General features: G+C 38.1%; 1 long non-coding RNA gene across 1 annotated transcript in view; it reads right to left on the reverse strand.

The window, feature by feature from the left end:
* Nucleotides 1-3,754: 3,754 nt before the first annotated feature.
* Nucleotides 3,755-10,878, reverse strand: part of LOC108520894 (uncharacterized) — a 36,466-nt gene continuing 29,342 nt past the window's right edge. The window contains exon 3 of the long non-coding RNA XR_001883053.1: nt 3,755-4,211. This is a non-coding gene — a long non-coding RNA (uncharacterized LOC108520894). The remainder of the gene's footprint in view (nt 4,212-10,878) is intronic.

Raw genomic sequence — 10,878 nt, forward strand, 5'->3', positions numbered from 1 at the left:
ATTATTTAAGTTTACTCTTTCCTTGTCGATTTTCTGTCTGAATGATCTATCCACTGTTGAAAATGGAGCATTGAAATCCCTTACTATTATTACATTGCTGTCTATATCACCTTTCAGTTCTGTTAATGTTTGCTTTATGTACTTACGTGCTCTGATGTTGGGTGCATATATATTTACAACTGTTATAGTCACTTGATAAGTTGACCCTTTGATCACTATATATTAAATAATAACCTTGTTTGTCTCTTATGACAGTTATGATTTAAGTCTACTTTGACTGATGTAAGTACAGTCACCCCTACTCTCTTTTGCATGAAATACCTTTTTCCATTCCTTCATTTTCAGCCTATGTGTGTTCTTAAAGCTAAAGTGAGTTTCTTGTAGGTAGCATATTCTTGGATTTTAAAAAAAAAAAAAAATCTATGTAGCCACTCTATGTCTTTTGATTGAAGAATTTAATTTGTTTACATTTAAAATAATTATTGATAGACAAGACTTACTAAGGTCATTTAGTTAATTATTTCTTTGTTTTCCTTCAATTATTTATTCTCTTGCTTTCTTCCTTTTTGTTTTGATTATACTTTGTAGAAGTATGCTTTAATTCCTTTTTCTCTGTCTTTTGTGTATATATTAGAGCCTGTGTGTGTGGGTTGGGGGGGGCGGGGGTTACCATGAAGCTTACATAAAACATCTTACAGTTTTAACAGTCTATTTTAAGCTGATAAGTTAAACTCCAAATGCATTCAAAACCTCTACACTTTTACTTCTCCACCCCACCTATTTTATGTTAGTGATGTCACAATTTCCATCTTTTTATATTGTGTATCTATTAACCTATTATAGCTATATAGTTAAAATTGCCCCTTGAACAACACAAATTTGAACTGCATAGGTCTACTTAGATGAGGATTTTTTTTCAATAAAAGTAACACCAAGTGTGCCTGCCTCTTCCACCTCTTTCTACTCTACCACCTCTAAGACACCAAGACCAACCTCTCTTCTTCCTCCCCCTCCTTAGGCTACTCAACATGAAGACAACAAGGATGAAAAGACATTTATGCTGATACACTTTTACTTAATGAATAGTATATAGTTTCTTATGATTTTCTTATTAACATTTTCTTTTTTCTAGCTTACTCTATTGTAAGAATGCAGTTTATAATACACATAAAATATAAAATATGTGTTAATCAATTGTTTATGTTATCAGTAAAGCTCTCAGTCAACAGTAGGCTATTAGTAGTTAAGTTTTGGGGGAGTCAAAATTATATGCAAATTTTGACAACATGGGGAAGACTTAGTCCCCTTAACCTCTGCATTCTCCAAAGGTCAACTGCATTTTTTAATATTGCCTTTATTGACTGAATAAACCTTTCCCTGTCCAGAATTTTTTATCAGCCAGAATTATTGATCTCATGATTTGTATATGATCAACCTCCTTTAGTAATGGGATTAATATGTACTAGTATTAACCTAAGTATGGACCAGCATCACCTAGGAGTTTATTGGCAATGTAGAATCTGGGACACACCCCAGACCTTCTGAGTCAGAGCCTGCATTTTAACAAGACCCCAAAATGTACCCATCTTCTGCATGTTTTCCTTTCTTTTATGGATGGGAAAACCGACCAGGAATGTTAAAGAACTCATCCAATATAGGAAAAGAGTAGAGAAAAAAGACAGAACCAGGCCTCCCTGTCTAAGACTTTCTATTCTATCAGACTATATTTCTGAACTGCTAAGATTTTGTTTTATTTTGTTTGAATATAAGGAGGCACTTACTCTTTACAGAGCAATTTCTTTGGACAATAGGTCAACTGCATTTTCAATACTTTGTCTTCTAACTTTTATATTAGGAAAGTGATTTAAGTACCACCATTGCAATCTTACAGCATTCTAAATTTGACTATAAACTTACTTTTACCAGTGAGTAAACATATTAACACTTTTATATGTTTTTGTGTTACTAATTAGCATCCTTTTCTTTAAGCTTAAAGAACTCCTTTTAGCATTTCTTGTGAGGCAAGTGTAGTAGCAAAGCTGAGGAAGCCCAGTTTTGTTTGCTTGGGAAAGTCTATCTCTCCTTCAGATCTGAAGGACAGGTTTGCCGGGTATAGTATTCTTGATTGGCAGGGTTTTTTTTTTTTCTCCTTTAGCATTTTGAATATTTCATCCTACTCTCTCCTGGCCTGCAGGCTTTCTGCCAAGATATCTACTCATAGCCTTGTGGAGTTTCCCTTGAATATTACAATCTGCTTCTCTCTTGCTGACTTCAAAATTCTGGCTTTGACTTTTGATAATTTTATTATAATGTGATGTGCCTCATTATAATCTTCTTTGGGTTTTCCTGTTTGGGGATTTTTGAGCTTCATGAACCAAGATGTTAATATTCCTCTGAAGATTTGGGAAGTTTTCAGCCATTATTTCTTTAAGTTTTTGTCCCCTTTTTCTATTTCTCTTTCATAATGTATATATTAATTCATGTACTTGATGATGTCCGATAAATCTAATCAGCTTCACTCTTTACTGTTATTTTTTCTCCTTTAACTGGATAATTTTATCTAATCTGTCTGGGCTCACAGATTTTTTTTCTTCTGCTTAAGTCTGTTGCTGAAGCTCTCTATTGAATTTTTCATTTAATTATATTATTCGGTTCCAGAATTTCCACTTGCATCTTTTTAATAATTTCTGTCACTTTATCGAACTTCCAATTTTGTTCATGTATTTTTTCTGAGTTCATTGAGTCGTCTGTTTTCTCTTGTAGTTTGCTGGGTTTCCTTAGAACAATTATTTTGAATCCTTCATCAGGCAATTTATAGATCTCTATTTCTTTGGGATGGTTACTGATATATTATTGTGTTCTTTTAGTGAAGTCATGTTTCCTTGATTTTTTGCATTCTTTGAAGTCTTTCGCTACTATCTTCACATTTGAAAAAGTAATTATCTCTTCCAGTCTTTACTAACTTCAAAAGAGAAAGACTTTCACTAGTCAACTTAAATAGGGATTCTGGTGGTCTCTCAGAACTTTTCTATAGATGCATATGCTCCACTTCCCTTGTTCCCTCTTGAGTGGGGTAGAAAAGTCTCCAGATTATATTAATATGTTGTCTTATTCAGCAGTGCTATAACAAAATACCTGAGACTGTGTAATTTATAAGCAATAAAAATTTATTTCTTATGATTTTGGAGCTGGGAGGTCCAAGATCAAGGCTCCAGAAGGATTGATGCCTGATGAAAGCTGCTCTCTGCTTCAGGATGGTATTTTCTTGCTGCATTCTTCATAGGAGAAGTCTCACCTGGCAGAAGGGATGGAAGGGCAAAAGAGAACTCCCATAAACCTTGACCTCTTTTATGAGTTCTCATCCCATTCAAGTGAGAAGAGTCCTCATTACTTAATTACCTCCCAAAGGTCAGACTTCTTAGTACTATTGCATTGAGGATTCAGCTTCAACATAAATTTTAAATTTTAAATTTTCATTCAAATTACAGCATATTCCTTCTCTTGGTCTTGCAAAAGTCAGGCCAGGTGCAATGTAAGCCTCCTGTTTATCTTCCCTAGGAAGTGCCTTGAAAAATTCAAGATTAATCACCTCTTTCCAATCCTGAATCAAGTTAGTTATCTTCGTGTTCTCATGCACAATCTGCAGAAGCTTGTACATGCTATCCATGGGGGTGTATTCAGGGTGCCAGCCACATGGGGAAAAGGCATGCAGAAGGTTGGAAGCACACATGGGCTAGTCAGGGGATCTGCGGATTATGCATTCTATGCAGTTTGTGGCTGGCCCTCTTGATGGAATTTGGGAGGTAGTTTATAGAAACTGTGGCTCTTTGCTGAATTCCATACCTAGGTTGCTGTGAGTTCTGCCCCTTTTCCCTGCTCCTAGCTACCCCAGATTATTCTACCATACTGATTCCCTCAGGGTTCTGAACTGGGTGAGGCAGAAGTGGGTCTCTTCTACAGCATCCTACAGCTGAGGAAACTGGGCACTCACTGTTCTCACTTTCCCCTGTGGAAGAAATCAGGCTGAAGTGGTCTCTCTTGGCACTCAGCTGTGCCACACTGGGGGAGGGTGACACAGGCAAAGTAAAACTGTTCTTACCTTCTTTAATGCATCTATTCTTGGATTTATTTACTTATTTTTTATTTTTTGCTCCAGACAAGGTGCTATGATCTCTCTGCTGAACTTCTGAGCTCCACAAAGGTTCTCTCACCTGTGAGTGGTTGGCAAAATTAGTGTTTCTGTGGGAGGGATGAAGGTTGACTACTCATCCATTGACTACGCCCATTCTCCCATCTTGCTGATGTCACCTGCAGCATTGTTTCTTAGAAATGCCAAGATGCCCCCATACATTCAAAATTATAATGTGGCAACTGAAGACTCAGTTTTGGTCATATCTGTGCATCATATTAGTCTATAAAGCTCCTTTATTAAAAAAATTCTTCACTTGCCAACTATCTATCTATATCTGTATTCTTATCTATATACTCTCTACACACTTTAGTTTCTTAATCCTGCTTTTTCAGCTTAGCATAAGATTGACAGATCTAGCAAACGGAATTAAGAATGCCCAGTTAAATTTGCATTTCATATAAATAATAATTTTTATTATAAGTATGTCCCAAATGTTACATGTATTTTATCTGACAACCCTAGTCAAAAACACTTTCTGAAGGCTAGAGTACTCATGCTTTATTTTGCCCTTCCTCAGCCAGATTTTCCTTCATATTACCGGTGTTTACATTAAGTTCCTATCCCTTTCTTTCCCTTTATTCTTTCATCCAACTGGCTCATGGTATTTATGTTTGGGCTGGATCTTAGAGTTCTAGATTGAGAAAAGATATGAGACTCAGAGATTAAGAGCCTTAAAACTTGGAGTTGGGAGAGTTTATGGCTCATGCTGTGATAGCATTTCAAATAGGTAATGACTTTTGTAGGCTTGCCTGAGAATTTACCAATTGTTTAGAAATTTTTTTCTCCAAGAAAGTAAATTTTGAGTTCCAAATTGAATTAGTAACCTAGTAGTAGAGACATAGGGGAGGGGAGGGATTAGAGGAATATTTCGATGGTAAAATAGAATTTGGTGATTACTTGTATACAGACAATGAGGGAGGAATGAAAGATGACACCCAGATTCCTAGTTTGGATAACTGGATTGATAATGAAATAATGAAGCACATATTAAGAACATACAAAATAAGAAAACAGCTCAAGTGTGTGTGTGTGTGTGTGTGTGTGTGTGTGTGTGTGTGTGTGTGTGTGTGTGTTTGAAGTAATCAGAGAGCTACCAAGGCAGCCAGGACTTAAGGGCCAATATTTTAAAAACAAGAGAAGAATGTTGAGGTGAACCAGACAATCAGTGATGCTTTTCACCCAAGGCATTTGTCATTTTATAAGCATTGGTAGAGACATTGAGAAGGTAAGTAACACTTTCAGAATTTCAAAAGAATGGGGAGACAAATAATAGAACTTCAGAGCTCACCAGGATGGAAGATCCTGGATAAACCAATAAACCCAGGCTTTCAGAAAAGAAAGGGCTTTACCTTAGGAATAAAGGTGAAACTAGAAATAGATTGGCCCTTAGTAAGACCAAAGCCTTGCTTCAAATCAGAATGGTGCCAAACTGGATTAAGTTGATCACTTTCTGTTCTAAACCCCCACTGGAGGAAGGAAACCTTATTGTGAGCCTCCACGTTCAACTTGTCACTTTATTTTTTTCATATATAATGTCTGGACTCAATCGAAACTTACAAAACAAACCATAAGATCAGACTAGTGTCTGAAAACCAGAGGGAAAAGACAAAACTAATTGAGATATTAGAGTTATCAGGCACAAACATGAAAACAACTGTGATTAATATGTTTAAATTGCCAAACATGTTTTTCCATTTTTTCCAAATCCCAGGCATATCTGGTTACCACAATATTAGGAATAGTTAAAAAAAAAAATACATTGAGAAGGATGTAGAAAAATAAATAAGTTACAAAGCAGGTGGAAATGTTCCATGTCTTGGTATCTTGATTATGTTGGTTTTACAGGAATACATGTTTGTCAAAACTCATCAAATTGCATTTTTTAAATGAGTAAAATTTATTGGTTGTTTGTAAGTTTTACCACAATATAGCTTTAAATTCAATCTCAAACACTAAAATCAAAAAGAAAATTTTAAAAATCAGATATTCATAAATGCTGATTCAAAATGAATGTAATCTTGAGACACACCTACCATGTCAGAGAAGGGAAATATGTCAGACAGTTTGGTGACATCAAAGGAATAAGATGTGTATTCTCTTTCTCTCTCTTTCCCTCTCTGTTTCTCTGTCTCTATCCACACAGCCAGAAGTATCATATCTTATTATTGCAGGTTCTCTATCTCACAGTTGATAATTCCCATAGTTAAGATAGAATAAAGTTGACAGAAAACAAGCCATCTCAGGTTTCACTGCTCCTTAACAGGCACGAATTTTCAGTCCACATTTTTCGTGTACTCTGTGGCTCTACTGGCCGCTGACTTTTACCTAGACACTTGACTTTCTTCTTTGTGCAGTTTCCATAAAATCCCTTGGTAGATATTTTCAAACCATCTGGGTCCCGAACCCCACCTTTTGCCTGCACCCAGTATCTGGTCCCACTTCTCTCCCTGATTCTGATTCCATTACCAACCTAACCATTTCCTCCCTCCCAATGTTTAGCTATTCACTGCTTTCTTAGTACTCTCTAATGCTACAGTCTATGATACAGGAGAGCAGGAACTTTCAGAATAGTTGGCACATTGGTCAACGAATCTCAGATTACAAAATAAATTTTAAAATCCAAGTCATTGCTTCAAACGTCTGTTAAGATTTCAAGGTTACATAGAAAATAAGACTTTATTTCAAACAAACTTTAAAGTTTTAGAATAAAACAACCAAACTATTTCCCAGAACAGGAAGGATCATTTTCAAAAGTTGAAAAACCTACCAGATTTTCAAAGCATAGTGATAATGCATTACCAACACCAATGCCCTCAGTCTAAAATGATAATATTACCCACCAAAGCATCATCAGAACCAACTGAATTTTCCTCTTTTTAAATTATTTCACTCTCTTCTCTGTTATTCTTTTATTCTCTTGATTTTTTTATTGTAGTCTCTCAAATTCTCATTATATTTCTCCTTCCAACTTCCTCCCTTTTAACTGGTTATGATATGGAATTTACAATTAAATTATCTGTTGTATTTCTTGAATATACTTGTGGGCATATCCTGCCTTCACTTTAAGATTGCAGATTAAAACTGAGTCAAAGTATTTCCCTTTCCAGTATCCAACAAAATGGAAGAGACGGGAATTTTTTTAAATTATAAAACCTAAAACCTAAAGGAGAAGTCACTAGTAGCCACAAAACAAGAAAAGGGGGGTTGCTTAATGCATAAACTCCAAAAACTGGTAAATAAGGAAAGATACTGAAGACTGTGAAATGAAACAGAGAGGGTGCCCAGCCTTGCTTTTACTTGTGCCCAAACCCCCAGAAGTTGTACTTCTGAATTGATGAACTCAAACCTCAAAAGAAATTAACTGAGTCACTATCTTTTTTCCTTTCCAAATGAGAAATTGGGGGAGAAGATACTGGTGGTGAAAAGAGAATGAAATAGGGACTCAATTTGTTTGAGTTCTTTGTAGGTTCTGGATATTAGCCCTTTGTCTGATGAGTAGATTGCAAAAATTTTCTCCCAGGATATGAACAGACATTTCTCAAAAGAAGACATTCATACAGCCAACAAGACAACATGAAAATTGCCTCATCATCACTGCGCCCATCAGATAAATGCAAATCAAAACCAGCAATGAGAACCATCTCACACCAGTAAGAATTGCCAATCATTAAAAAGAAGTCAGCGAAACAACAGGTGCTGGAGAGGATGTGGAGAAAATAGGAACATTTAGTTACACTGTTGCGTGCGGAATGTAAACAGTTCAACCATTATGGAACAGTATGGCGATTCCTCAAGGATCGTAGAACTAGATGTACATATGACCCAGCCATCCCATTACTGGTATATACCCAAACGCATTATAAAAATCATGCTGTTATAAAGACACATGCCCACGCTATATGTTTAGCGGCACTATTCAAATAGCAGGAAAAAAAGACTTGGAATCAACCCAAATCATCAGTGACAGACTGGATTAAGAAAATTGGCCGCCACCATATACACCATGGAATACTATGCAGCCATAAAAAAGGATGAGTTCGTGTCTTTGTAGGGGCAGATGCGATGGAGCTGGAAACCTCATTCTCAGCAAACTATCCAAGAACAGAAAAGAACAGAAAACCAACGCCGATTGTTCTCACCATACGGTGGAATGAACAATGAGAATCACTTGCGACTCGGGAAGGCGGAACATCACCACCGCGGGCCTACCATGGGAATGGGGGTTTGCGGAGTGGGGAGCGCGATTGCATTGGGATTTATACCTGATGCTAAATGATGAGTTTGCATGGGTGCTGATGAGTGATGCGCGTGCGTACACCAACATGCGCCCCACAAGTACTACAATGTACAAACCCGGCATGTTATGCCCACAGTAACCCTAGCACTTAAGTATAATAATAATAAAATTTTAAAAAAAAAAGAAAAGAAAAGAAAGCTCCACAGCTGTACAGTCTAAGGAGCCAAGTCTACATTTCCACAAGAAAGGAAAATATCCCTCCAGTAAGTCTTGACACAGGACCATCAAGAAAGTTCCAGAAAATGAGCAGGGCTCAATTATTTAACAAAGACTGGAAATAAACTAATCCAGCTGAGCTTTCTTCCTCTGTTGCTATTCTCTTGGTTTATAAAAGAATGGGTAGAGCACAAGGATACTCAGGCACCAACCTAAAGCTCTGAGGAGCAAACAAAATCGTCATAGATAATGTTTTAAAAAATAAGAAATAACCCTCTGTACATCAGAGCAAATAGAATGCCTAGACAGAACTACCCAAACTTAAAAAAAAAAAAAAAAAAAATGAGATGGCAGGCAATTATATAAATTTTATGTGATAAGGAAGAAAGAGAGGAAAGGAAGGACAAAGAACTAAATAAGTTCTTTCCCAAAGGAAAACTGCTTCGCACTATAGAATAACTTACCAAGTACTTGATCTTGCTAAAACAGACTCAGACCGGTTCCAAGATGGCCAAACAGGAACAGCTCTGGTCTGCAGCTTCCAGTGTGATTGATGCAGAAGACGGGTGGTTTCTGCATATCCAACTGAGGTACCTGGTTCATCTCATTGGGACTGGTTGGATAGTGGGTGCAGCCCATGGAGGGCAAGCTGAAGCAGGGTGGGGCATTGTCTCACCAGGGAAGAGCAAGGGGTCAGGGGATTTCCCTTTCCTAGCCAAGGGAAGCCATGACAGAAAGTAACTGGAAAAATGGGACACTCCCACCCAAATACTGCACTTTTCCCAAGGTCTTAGCAACTGGCAGACAAGGAGATTCTCTTCCATGCCTGGCTTGGAGGGTCCCACACTCACGGAGCCTTGCTCACTGCTAGCGCAGCAGTCTGAGATTGAACTGCGAGGCAGCAGCCTGGCTGGGGAGGGGCATCCACCATTGCTGAGGCTTGAGTAGGTAAGCAAAGCAGCCAGGAAGCTCGAACTGGGCAGAGCCCACCGCATCTCAGCCAGGCCTACTACCTCTATAGACTCCACCTCTGTGGTCAGTGCATAGCTGGACAAAAGGCAGCAGACAACTTCTACAGACTTAAACATCCCTGTCTGACAGCTTTGAAGAGAGTAGTGGTTCTCCCAACATGGAGTTTGAGCTCTGAGAATGGACAGACTGCCTCCTCAAGTGGGTCCCTGACCCTTGTGTAGCCTAACTGGGAGACACTTCCCAGTAGGGGCCAAAAGATACCTCATATAGGCAGGTGCCCCTCTAGCACGAAGCTTCCAGAGGAATGATCAGGCAGCAATATTTGTTGTTCTGCAATATTTGCTGTTTTGCAGTCTCCACGGGTGATACCCAGGCAAACAGTGTCTGGAGTGGACCTCCAGCAAACCCCAACAGACTTGCAACTGAGGGTCTTGACTGTTAGAAGGAAAACTAACAAACAGAAAGGACATCCACACCAAAACCCCATTTGTACGTCATGATCATAAAAGACCAAAGGTAGATAAAACCACAAAGATGGGGAAAAAAACAGAGCAGAAAAGCTGAAAATTCTAAAAATCAGAGCACCTCTCCCCCTCCAAAGGAACACAGCTCCTCGCCAGCAATGGAACAAAGCTGTACAGAGAATGACTTTGACGAGTTGAGAGAAGGCTTCAGATGATCAAGTTCTTCAGATGATCAAGATCAAGTTCTTGATCAGATGATCAAGTTCTCCTTTAGCTTCAAACTTCTCCAAGCTAAAGGAGAAAGTTCGAACCCAGCACAAAGAAGCTAAAAATCTTGAAAAAAGATTAGACCAATGGTTAACTAGAATAACCAGTGCAGAAAAGTCCTGAAATGACCTGATGGAGCTGAAAACCATGGCACAAGAACTACATGACAAATGCACAAGCTTCAGTAGCCGATTTGATCAACTGGAAGAAAGGGTATCAGTGATTGCAAATCAAATGAATGAAATGAAGCGAGAAGAAGAGTTTAGAGAAAAAAGAGTGAAAAGAAACGAACAAATCCTCCAAGAAATATAGGACTATGTGAAAAGACCAAATCTACATCTGACTGGTGTACCTGAAAGTGATGGGGAGAGTGGAACCAACTTGGAAAACACTCTGCAGGATATTATCCAGGAGAATTTCCCCAACCTAGCAAGGCAAGCCAACATTCAAATTCAGGAAATACACAGAACGCCATAAAGATACCCCTCGAGAAGAGCAACTCCAAGACACATAACTGTCAGATTCACCAA

The sequence above is a fragment of the Rhinopithecus bieti genome, unplaced genomic scaffold, assembly GCF_001698545.2.
Source record: "Rhinopithecus bieti isolate Rb0 unplaced genomic scaffold, ASM169854v2 scaffold_52032, whole genome shotgun sequence".
NCBI classification, from domain to species: Eukaryota; Metazoa; Chordata; class Mammalia; order Primates; family Cercopithecidae; genus Rhinopithecus; species Rhinopithecus bieti.